At 47.0% G+C, this 12,456-nt stretch overlaps 1 long non-coding RNA gene across 1 annotated transcript; it reads right to left on the reverse strand.

Moving 5' to 3' along the window:
• Positions 1 to 2,141: 2,141 nt before the first annotated feature.
• LOC132536933 (uncharacterized) lies at positions 2,142 to 11,859 on the reverse strand. The gene is made up of 2 exons (XR_009548462.1): positions 11,796 to 11,859; positions 2,142 to 2,499 (listed from the first exon to the last, which is right to left on the reverse strand). It is a non-coding gene; the product is annotated as an uncharacterized LOC132536933 (long non-coding RNA).
• Positions 11,860 to 12,456: the final 597 nt, after the last annotated feature.

Below are 12,456 nucleotides of genomic sequence, written 5' to 3' on the forward strand. Positions count from 1 at the left end.
AAATTATTAGTTTAAAACTATTTCTGGCAAATAGGAATATTTCAATCAATGTCTTATTATAACAGCATCCTTTGTTCTTAGTAATGCAAATCAACTTAGAAAATAACTAGTGATTTAATCAGATGATATGTGTAAAAGAAGCAATATCAAGTTTATATAAGAGTCCCATTTTTTTTATGGTTCAGGTGGATAAACATGAGTTTATTCTTTTCCCCACTCCTAAAATGCTTCCACAGCTTAAATTTGAAGAACAATAAAATTTATTCCATGTTAGAGAGACATTTATAGAAATGAGGGAAGAGAAAGGAATCACGGGGTTATAAAACAGCTTGAAGATACAGGATTTTTTTTGTCAGTTCAGAATTAAGAATCACAAAATCTGTGGTCCAGGAGGTGGTGCAGTGATAAAGCATCAGACTCTCAAGCAGGAGGTCCTGAGTTCGATCCCCGGCAGCACACATGCCAGAGTGATATCTCGTTCTTTCTCTCTCCTCCTATCTTTCTCATTAATAAATAAAATCTTTTCTTAAAAAAAAAGAATCATAGGGAGTCGGGCTGTAGTGCAGTGGGCTAACCGTAGGTGGTGCAAAGCACAAGGACCGGCATAAGGATCCCGGTTCGAACCCCGGCTCCCCACCTGCAGGGGAGTCGCTTCACAGGCTTCTGCAGGTGTCTATCTTTCTCTCCTCCTCTCTGTCTTCCCCTCCTCTCTCCATTTCTCTCTGTCCTATCCAACAATGACAACAACAATAATAACTACAACAATAAAACAACAAGGGCAACAAAAGGGAATAAATAAATTTTTAAAAATTAAAAAAAAAAGAATCACAAAATCTATGAAACACTTAGTTCTTCATGAGTTCATTTAAAGCCAAGGATGCCCAAATGCACAAACAATTATGTTTTGTATAGTGATTAAGTTGTTCTTGCTCAGATGGAATCTGGTTTCACTGCTTTTTTTCAATTCTCCACCAAAAATTTCAGTTGTGTTCAAAAGGCCAGAATTAATTTGATCTCTATACTGTCCACATTTCCTCCTACTTTCCCCACTGAAGCTCTTTTGACTAATCTTTGCAGAAGGAGAGATTAATGTAAAAGGAATAATGAAACATTTGACTGATATTAGATGCTTGTCACTCTTCATTAGGTGCCCGAGTCACCTTCTTAAATCCCTGCAAACAGAATAAAATGGAATGTGCTGGTAGTGCATGTATCATACTAATAAGGAGAAGTGTAAACAGGAGAAGGCTTTCATTCTGCCAGAACAAACATAGCAATATACACTTCTCCCTCTCTCAGCTTTTTGTACTTTCTCCAGGGGCTCAGTCCAATTAGCTCTTTCATATTAATCACTATTTGTACAGTTGATTCTTCCTGTGGCAGCTTTCCATTTGCAGTTGCCTAGAAGACCAAAAAGATTTTTTTTTCAGTTCCTTAGATACTCTACAGGATCCAAAAAAAAATCAAAATAACAATGTTTGTGTTATAATTTATTCTTTTCAAGATCATTCCACCTTTTAACTCCTTTGACTCAAAAATCCTATAGAAATATTCAAGTCATGCATACTTCTCAGAAACAAGTGCCATATTTTATATCTAATAGGAATTGAAAATAACTTTTCTTTATTAGCTTTCATGTGACAGATAAAGGAAATGAAGTACAGAGACTCTAAGAGCAAAAGACAAAAATATTTAATGACAATAGTAAGATGAGCTACCATTACTCTTGACAGCTTGTTTGGATATTAATAAATAAATACACTTCAGTAGTTTACAAAAGGTTTAATTGGATCACTCAATCAAATGAACTACAAGTCGTGGTATGTGATAAAATTTCACACTAATTATATATTTAAAATATTTATAGCACTTATATTTTCAGGGGTCTTTTTTGTAAGTAGTAAAATAATCCAAATTATCATGGTAACTGAAATCTTGGTTATTCAGAGAACTGTTTGAGGTCAATGAATATTTTTCCCTCTTCCTTTCTTCTTTAATGATAAAGAGAAAGAGACACACTGGGGCCAGGTGATGGTACATCCAGTTAAAAGTACCTATTACCATTCACAAGAACTGGATTTGAGCCCCAACTCCCCACTGTTAGCGAGCATAAATCAAACCACCATCCACTGAAAGGAAGCAAAGATGTTTATCGACGAATTGTAATCCGGGCCGAGATGGTGACTGGTGTTAGTCTACCAAGCTCGACCCTGAACAGGGCTCAAACCACACAATTTATAGAAATTCAGAACACACTTGAGGAGGGGGTCCACTCCATCTTACAATCTATGTCCAATTACATATTACAAAAAACGCGGAATACAATCATTTTAAACCAAGCAAAAAGCGGGGTCCATACAAAGCAAAGCGCGGGCTAATTTCAAACCTTGCAAAACCAGACAACCAATAAGACTTGACCAGGTATTAGGTCCTCACATCCCCCTACCATCATACCAGGCCATCTGGCGACCAGTATACTGCTGGGGCTGTGCAGAGGTCCTGATAAGGCTAGCCGTCATACAGAACTTCTGCAAAACACCTGATGGCCTTCACTTATTAGTCCTGTTTTCCGAAGGGGAAAGGGCAAGGGGCTTTTTACTTAGCAAATAACCGGGGGCTTTCAAAAACAAGAATAAGAAGGGGAACTTATAGGGAAAAAAGGGAACTTAACACTAAACACTCAAAAACTTAACATCTAAACCTAAAATGAAAAAGGGAGGAACTTAAAGTTAGCTTGAATACAGGGGGATTTTAAAGTAACAGCTAGTTACTGCCTGTCACATTCCCCACTAGTCTTGGCTGCAAATCAAATCCTTGATTCTTCCTCACCTTCTCTTTCTTCTTCTGTGTCATAATCAATGTATCCCCCGTCTCTATGTAGGTTTCAAGAAGCATAGTTTTACCAATTCTCCTCTGAGTCATAGATACCAGAGTCTTCCATAAGCAGGGACCCAGAGTGATAATCAAAAGCAAGGCAATCAAGGGTCCAGCTATGGTGCTAATCAGTGTCTTAACCCAAGATGGCCAGCTGGAAAATAGGTTTGAAAACCAGCCGGTGAACCAGTTGTCCTCACTCAACTCCTTCCATTTCTGGGCCCTGTCTTCTATTCTTGCTTTTACTTCACTCAAAGTTTTCTTTATTAGCCCAGAATGGTTTGCATAGAAGCAGCAGGCCTTGTTGAGAGCCACACATAACCCTCCCTGTTTCAGGAAGATCAAATCAAGTCCTCTACGGTTTTGGAGAACCATCTCAGCCAGGGAGGTTAGCGACCCCTCTAGGGCTTCAATGGAGCCTTCTAGTGTCATTAAATCTTTATTTACCACTTGGTCCAGCTGCACTATAGTGGACTCTTTTGCTAACACGGTGGCTCCAACAGCAAGTGACCCAGCTATTGCAGCTCCTGCCAATAGGGGGACTAATACCGGGGCTCGCTTCTGCCTCCTTGGCCTGAGGTAGTGGTCCTCCTGCCTTCCTAGGTGCTCCCATCCTGTCCCACCGTGAGCATAGTATACATGGGGCAGGATGTGGACCAGAACACAAAGGCTCTCCTTAGGTAACCCGTAAGGGGATATGCAGGGAGCCATACCTGAAGTACAGGCCCACCAGGTCCCCTCTGGAGCCTTTAAAAGGACCGCCCGTTCCTGGGTTTTGCTAACCCTAATGGTATTATTGCAGTTACCCTGAAAAGGAGAGAGGTACAGCTTATAGTTAATAGTGATAATGCACGTTCCTCTTCCTTTGATATCTTCTAGGGTCATGTGGGGTTGTGTTCCCCACCTACACTCTGGGCCATTGGAATTTCCTGATGAGAGGGTCAGCTTCTTAATGTCTCCCTTGCTTGAGCCTATTTCTGCTATGGCTGCCACTCCTATGTAATAAGGAGGTTCAGGGTGTAGACACAACCAACAACGAGTTACATTTGGGACAGAGTCATTTAAAAGGTTATACATCAGTTCTACCGACCTCACCAGCGTCTTCACTCTGGGATGTACTTCAGGTGGGATGTTGGCGCCTTGTCCCACTGTCCCGGTTGGCTCTGGGCCGATCTGGTCTTCCCAGCCTCTGCTATAGTCGGGGGTGGTGAAGTGACCTGGGGGTCCTGACCCAAAAGAATTGGTCTCAAAGGTCCAATCGGGTTCCGGGACCATGGCTGCACTTCCAACTGGATGGTGAAGAAGGTACTGGGGTTCTGCCCAGTGAAATCCACCACCATGCCCCATGTCTTACCCTTTATCCATTCTTCTTCTTCTAGCATTTGCCCTTCTTCCGTAGCCAGTCAACAGCGTCAGGTTGAGCCTGATGTAAAGTTTCGAGACCTCCTTTGAATCTGGAGAGGTGGCAGTCATTGACTATGTGGGTCATAGTCTGTCTGTAGCCGCAGGGGCAGTTCGGGTCGTCTCTGGCTCCCCAGCGATGGAACATAGCGGCGCACCAGCCATGGCCTGTTGGATAGCGATTGAGGAGGGCCCAATCATAACATGCTAGGTCAAAGCCGGGTTGACGCTTGCAGGGGTCTGTGATGAGGTGTTTGTTCTTTACCTCAGCTGACTGCCAACTCTGTTTCCAAGAGACTGGAACAGAGAAGTTCAGTGTAGGTGTCAGCATCATACCAGGTTTTAACTTTTATGCTCAATGGGTTACAGTCTCCTATGGTGCAAGAGCCTCCAGTGTGAGGCTCCCGGCGATGAGAGTTGCTGTCGTCATCCTGATGAATCCTCTGGTGTTCTATATATGTGTCGGCTATATGAGGGGCAGCGTTTCTTGCTGGGGAGATTGTATAACATTGAGATTGTATATATTGACGTCCATGAGGTCCAGTCCCCCTGGGAGGTTGGCTCCAGGGTCCCTGAGCGCAGACAGAGAGCGGTCTGTCCCTCAGGTGGCGCTCTCTATCTATGGTGCCACACCCTCCATTGTTGGTGATTTGGCTGGAATCATTCCTTCCGCTCCAGCTGGAACCAAATAAGTCGCAAAGGTCAAAAATGAATATGGGCTGTCCAGAGGTGAGGTACTCAAGGATTACCCATTCGTCTGCATTCATCAGCTTCCACACGTATAAGGGGGAGACTGCAGGTCGGTCAGCTCGGGAGTACCAGCCGAGGCAAAACAGGAGCACCAGGACTAGTCCGAGAGCAGTCGGACCTTCATTGGGTCGGCGGTGGGCACGGCACACCATCTCTTCTGTTTGTAAGCCTCTGGAGGGTCTGCAGCGTCCACAGCAAACTTCTTCAGGCGGGTGTGGTGAATCCAGTGTCGTTTTCCCACGACTCTCGCAGAGGTTGGTGTGCTCAGGATTACAGTGAACGGTCCTTTCCACCAAGCCTCAGGATGGTCAGGATGCAGTTTCTTCACCAGCACGGAGTCACCAGGCTCGAACAGGGGGACGATTTGGTCTCGGCCTTCCTCCCTCTGGGTTCCAGGTTTCACGGTCCAGACAGAGAGCCTGGCCTTCCCACGCACCACCTGAAGAGCCTGGAGAGATTCTAAGAAATTACCTCGCGCCACCTCAGCCAGTTTTTCAGCCCCTATCCGGGGCACAAGGGTAGGCAGCTTGCCATACACAATTTCAAATGGGTGAATCCAGACACATAGGGGGTATTTCTACTTTTTAACAATGCAAAAGGTAAAAGGGAGACCCAGTTCCCACCAGTCTCTATTTTTAACTTGGTCAAACTTTCCTTAAGTGTCCTATTCATCCTTTCCACTTGCCCTGAACTCTGGGGGTGATAGATGCAATGTAGCTTCCATTTAATTTGTAAAGTCTCAGCCAATTGTTGGGTGACCTTGGCGATAAATGCTGGACCATTATCTGACCCCAGTGAATAAGGGAGTCCAAACCCTGGAATAATTTCAAAGACCAATTGTTTTACCACTACCTGGGAAGTCTCCTTCTTAGTGGGGAAGGCCTCAGCCCACCCTGAGAAGGTGTCTATCGTAACTAAGAGATATTTATAGCCTCCTGGAGCTGTAGGCATCTCAGTGAAGTCCACTTCCCAGTGTTCTCCAGGTTCTTCTCCTCTCCATCGGGTTCCATATCCCTTAATCTGAATGGGGTTGGCATTCACCCTGGCACACATGACACAGCGACTCGCCACACTTCGGGAGATCCTAGCAAACCTACTGTCAAATAGAATTTATTAATTCTGCATATTTTTCTCCCCCGAGATGAGTGCTTCCATGTGCCAACATTACCACCTGTCTTCCCAGCTGTTGAGGCAACAGGATCCTTTCATCTGGGAGGATCATCTATCCATCTTTACTTGGCTTCCCTCCGAGTCTTTTGCCTAATCTTCCTCTTGTTTTGAATAGTCTGGCTTTTGTCTTTGTAGTAGTTCCTTGGGTGAGGACACTACTAGCTGGGTATGGGTCCCCAATAGTTTTTTTGCCACCTCCCAAGCAGTTTTGTCTTCCAATTGATTTCCCTTTGTGATATCTGAGTTATCTTTTTGGTGCCCATTACAGTGGATCATGGCCACCTTCTCCAGTCCCCACACAGCCGCCAGCAAGGCTAAAATTTCTGGTGCATGTTTGATGGCTTTTCCTCCTACAGTTAGCAGTCCTCTCTCTTGATACAGTGCCCCGTGGACATGGACAGTGGCAAAAGCGTATCTGCTGTCAGTGTACACATTTATCTTCTTCCCTGCTCCCCATCTGAGTGCTTGCATCAGTGCTATTAACTCCACCTTCTGGGCTGAATTCCCTTGTGGTAATGAAGCAGCCCACAAGACCTCTTGGTTAGTGACCACGGCTGCCCCCACATACCTTACACCATCCTCCACAAAGCTGCTTCCATCCGTGTAGAGGGTTACCAGTGCATCTGGCAGGGGGACATCTGTCAAATCAGCTCTTAGTGAGGTCAGGGCTTCCAGGATTTCTCCACAGTCATGGTTGACTTCGTCCTCTGGGTTGGGGAGCAGGGTGGCAGTATTCAAAGCTGCTGTCTGCTTGAAAGTGACACGGTGCAGGTCAAGCAACAGTACCTGATAATGTGTGATCCAGGAGTTGGTCATCCACCGATCCGGGGGAGAGTGAATCAGGCTAGCCAGATTATGGGAAATAACAATTTCTAGAGTCTGTCCAAATGTCAATTTAGTAGCCTCCTTTACCAGTTAAGCGGCGGCAGCCACTGTTCGCAGGCATCACAGCCACCCAGCTGCCACAGGATCCAGGCATTTAGACAGATAGGCTACAGGTTTCTTCCAGGGTCCCAGGGTCTGGGTGAGCACCCCCTTGGCCACCCCAGCACTTTCTGCGACGAACAGCTGGAAAGGTTTATTGAGGTCAGGGAGGCTCAAGGCAGGGGCACTCACCAGGGCTTTTTTCAATGCCTGGAAGGCCTTCTCCTCCGTCTCTGTCCACTTCAACGGCGTATCACCTCCACCGGTGGCAGTGTAGAGGGGCTTGGCCAATTCTGCGAACCCTGGGATCCATAACCTGCAGTAGCCTACTGCCCCTAGGAATTCCCGAAACTGTCTTTTTGTGGAAGGGGTCGGGATTTTCAGGACCGTCTGGATCCTTCCCTGGAACAACGCCCGTTGGCCTTCCTTTATTTGGTAGCCCAGGTAGGTTACTTCTTGGGCACACAGTTGGGCTTTCTTGGCAGACACTCTGTACCCCAGGGCCCCCAGTACCTTTAACAGGTCTCGAGTAGCCTCTTCACAATCTCTCTGGGAAGAGGCAGCAATTAAAAGATCATCCACGTACTGCAAGAGGCTGCACCCTGGATGTTCACCCTGAAAGCTAGATAGGTCCTTGCTCAAGGCTTCATCAAACAGGGTAGGGGAGTTCTTGAACCCTTGTGGAAGACAGGTCCAAGTCAGCTGTCCGGTCTCCCCTTCTTCAGGGTCTGTCCATTCAAAAGCGAATATGGGCTGGCTCTGGGGGGCCAGAGGGATGCTGAAGAAGGCGTCCTTCAAGTCTAAGATGCTGTACCAAGTCCGTTCCAGTGGCAGGAGGCTGAGGACAGTGTAACGATTAGGAACTATGGGGTGAACAGTCTCTACTCTCTTATTTACCTCTCGCAGGTCCTGCTCCGGCCTGTAGTCATTTGTTCCAGGCTTCTGAACCAGGAGAAGAGGCGTGTTCCACACTGATTTACAGGGTACCAATATACCGGCCTCCTTCAGGCGCTGGATATGTGTCCTAATGCCTGGGCTTCTCGGCTCATGGGATACTGAAAAACACAGGCTGGAGTAGCAGAACTGATTAATTGCACCACTATGGGGGTCACATGTTTAGCTAACCCAGGAGGGTTGGTCTCGGCCCAGACATTAGGAACCTCCTTCTTCCACCGCTCTAGCAAGTCCAAATTGTTTACCTTTTCTGGGTCCTCATACAGCCGGTACTCCTCACTTGCTGACATAGTGAGCAGGATCCATCCACCAAGTTGCACCGTGGGTCCCTTATCTGCCTCAAACAAGACAGTCTCCTGAAGCTTATGGAGGAGATCTCTTCCTAGGAGTAGTTCCGGGCATTCAGGAATTACCAGGAAGGAATGGGTGATGGTCTGTAGGCCAGGGCCAGCAATTCTCCCTATAGACTTTGGATAACTCTTTACTTTCCCAGTAGCACCCACAACCTTTACTTTTTCTTGTCCAGTGGGCCCTACTGGTTGCTGAATTACTGAATGAGTGGCCCCGGTATCCACTAAGAAATCAACTAACTTTCCCCCTACCAAGAGTTTTACCCTGGGCTCCCAGGGGTTGAGGGAGCCCTGACCTTCCTAATCAAAGACCAATAGGGGCATCTCCTCCTCCAGGGGAGACTTCTTAGTCTTCCGGTACTCCGGACAGTCCTTCTTCCAATGTCCCTCCTTCTTACAAAATGCACACTGGTCCTTCCCCAAAGGTTTGGTTTTCCCTGGATTCCTAGGCAGTGCCCAACTCTTTCCTACTCCGCTTTCCTTTCTAAAACATCTTCTCCCTTCTCTGCCTTTTATCTCTCCTGCCATAAGAACCTGGGTCATCTTTTTATTAAGCTCCACCGTAGCCTTTGCCGGATCCTCTCTATTCTCAAAGACCTTTTGGGCTATTGCCAGTAACTCAGAAAGAGACTTCCCTTCGAAACCTTCTAATTTCTGCAACTTCTTTCTAATATCTGGGGCGGATTGGGCTATGAACTGGAGAATGATAGCTTGTGCATTCTCTGGGGCTTTAGGGTCTATAGGAGTCCAAGTGCGATACACTTGGTAAAACCTCTCTAGAAAAGCGGTTGGGCTTTCGTTCGCCTCCTGCCTACACTCAGTCACCTTAGACAAATTAGTAGGCTTTCGTCCAGCAGCCCAAATTCCTCTTAATAGAGTCTGGTGGTACCTGGCAAGGGCTTCAAACCTGGCACTTGTGTTTGGGTCCCATTTAGGGCGGGTTTGAGGAAACACCTCCTCCACCTCTGGGTCTGCAAGTGTTTCTCCCTGATGATTCTGAACCTGCTTCTTTCCCTCCTGCTTAATTCTTTCCCTTTCTTTCACCGTAAACAAAGTATTTAACAGCTGCTGACAGTCATCCCAAGTAGATTGGTGAGTGTAAAAGACAGACTCAAGCAGGGTAGCTACTCCTTCTGGGTCCACTGAGAAGGGAGGGTTTTGATTCTTCCAATTATATAAGTCGGAGGTAGTGAAAGGAACATATACTCTTAGGGGCCTCCCTCCAGCATCCGACTCTCCTGCCTCCCTTAAGGGGAAAGCTCCTGCCGGTGCCGTCTCGGGTGCAAAGGTCGTCCCCGCCCTAGTGTGGGGCGGGCTTAAGAGACCCAAAGGGACCCCTGTGGTGGAGTCTGGTTTGGAAGCAGTGGCTTTAAAGGAGCCGGAGTATGGAGGGAGGCCCCCACTCCTCCATCTACCTGGTCTCGGAGGAGACTCAGGGAGGCTTGGGAGAACAGGATAGGAGGGGCGCCGAAGTGTCACAGCTCTCCTGTCCCCCCGTACCATGTACACTCCTGATTTTCTTTTGGACTCTCCCTTCTCCTTGGAACCCTTCTGACACTCTTGTAAATACTTAGGCTTATCATAAATAATACCAGCCCAAATCTCTATGTATGGCATCTGGTCAGGGTGCCCTGGGTCCCCAAAAATCACATCTTGCATGGCCGCACAGGTGCCTGGGTCCAGGCTCCCTTCCTCCGGCCAGCCCACTCCAAATGTGGGCCATTCTCTGGCACAGAACTTCCGCAGCGTGAAGGCATCCACCTGAACCCCAAACCCAGCAGCCCTGCAAGAGAATTCTGGGAAATTTTTAATTAGACATTCCAGGGGGGAGAGAGGGTAGGTCTTCAACTGGGTCTGTCCCATTTCCCTGTCAAAATGGAATAGTAAGGAAACAAACAAGGTAACAATTATCACAGCAGTCACACTAAGAACCACCTTTATTCGTCCACTCACTTGCTGGCCAGCACACAAAATGCTCTCATACATTCTCCCACTCTCACACCTTCTCCCTATAAACCCAAAGGGTGTCCACTTGGGACCTTCTCCCTTTTCAGGGCTATGGGAGACTTCTATTAGTGGAGACTCCAGTTTTCTAATCTTCAATTTTTAGCCTCTCGTGGTACCATAACACAAAACAGAGGGAGGGACAAACAAAGAGACAGTCAGACAGACCGCAAGTACTGTGAGCCCCACAAGACAGATTACAAGTGGAGAAAAAGAACTGACATCCGAAGGACATCAGACACTCGATAGTGCTCGCCTGGCCGGGCCCCTCACGGGACCTTAAGGGGTCTTAGCTTAGGGGTGACCATATGATCCCCAGTCCAAGTCTCAAATGAATTGAGAACCCCACTCAGCTGAAACGACCCCACAGACACGCAGGTTAGAGCCCACTCAAGCCCCGTAGCTTTGAGGCCATGAGGCACATAGCATTCACACACAGACACTTACAGCAGATCACTCACTCAGTCAAGATAGGGCAATTACCATTCCGGCTGCCACTACTAAGGAATATTGCTAGTTAGGCCTTCGGGAATAACCAGAGAGTAGCTCCGGCCAGACCCCTCAGTTGCACTAACAGGCTCAGCCTTTTCGCGAATTGCCAAAATGAGAAAAGACAAAGAAGACAAAGTGTGGCCACAAGAGACAAAACGCGGTCGGACCCTGTTTCAGATCCTTAGGGTGTGGACCCTGTTTCAGATCCAATTATCACCCAACCCTGGGCTGTCGGACCCTGTTTCAGATCTTTAGGGTGAGGACCCTGTCTCAGATCCAGTTATCACCCAACCCTAGCAGCCTGGAAGTCGTCACTTCCCAGCGCTGCGGTCTGGGATTTCAACGCGGCGTCCCGCAATCCACAGATCCCGCGGGGACGTGCACAAAAATCAAGCTTGACTTACCAGTCCTCCGGAGGCACAAAACTGAAAACGGTACTGCATAAAATTTAGGCCTGACTTACCGGCGCTGGGCAGGGCTTCCAAGGCCTCCGGGGGTCCGGACCCAGGACGGGGCAACCTCAGGAATTCCCATCTGAAGGATCTCGCTGGGGCCTCCAAATGTTAGCGAGCATAAATCAAACCACCATCCACTGCAAGGAAGCAAAGATGTTTATTGACGAATTGCAATCCAGGCCGAGATGGTGACTGGTGTTAGTCTACCAAGCTCGACCCTGAACAGGGCTCAAACCACACAATTTATAGAAATTCAGAACACACTTGAGGAGGAGGTCCACTCCATCTTACAATCTATGTCCAATTACATATTACAAAAAACGCGGAATACAATCATTTTAAACCAAGCAAAAAGCGGGGTCCATACAAAGCGAAGCGCGGGCTAATTTCAAACCTTGCAAAACCAGACAACCAATAAGACTTGACCAGGTATTAGGTCCTCACATCCCCCTACCATCATACCAGGCCATCTGGCGACCAGTATACTGCTGGGGCTCTGCAGAGGTCCTGATAAGGCTAGCCGTCATACAGAACTTCTGCAAAACACCTGATGGCCTTCACTGATTAGTCCTGTTTTCCAAAAGGGAAAGGGCAAGGGGCTTTTTACTTAACAAACAACCAGGGGCTTTCAAAAACAAGAATAAGAAGGGGAACTTATAGGGAAAAAAGGGAACTTAACACTAAACACTCAAAAACTCAACATCTAAACCTAAAATGAAAAAGGGGGGGACTTAAAGTTAGCTTGAATACAGGGGGATTTTAAAGTAACAGCTAGTTACTGCCTGTCACACCCACCTGTAGGAGGGTGAGTGGTAAAGGAAGTCTATAGGTGTCTCTCTTTCTCCTTCTTCTCTCTTAATTTCTCTGTACTATCTGAGAAAGACTTGAGTCATTGCTCTAGCACTCCTAAAACAGCTTCCCCCCTACAGTTTGGGACTAGGAGCTTGAACCCCAGTCATTGCATAAAAATAACATATATGCTCTAACAGGTGCATCATCATTTAGCCCCAGTGCACTTTTTATTTTTCTTTTCATTTTTTGCCTCCAGAGTTATTTCTTGGGCTTGGTACCTGCACCACGAA

The sequence above is a fragment of the Erinaceus europaeus genome, chromosome 2, assembly GCF_950295315.1.
Source record: "Erinaceus europaeus chromosome 2, mEriEur2.1, whole genome shotgun sequence".
NCBI lineage: Eukaryota > Metazoa > Chordata > Mammalia > Eulipotyphla > Erinaceidae > Erinaceus > Erinaceus europaeus.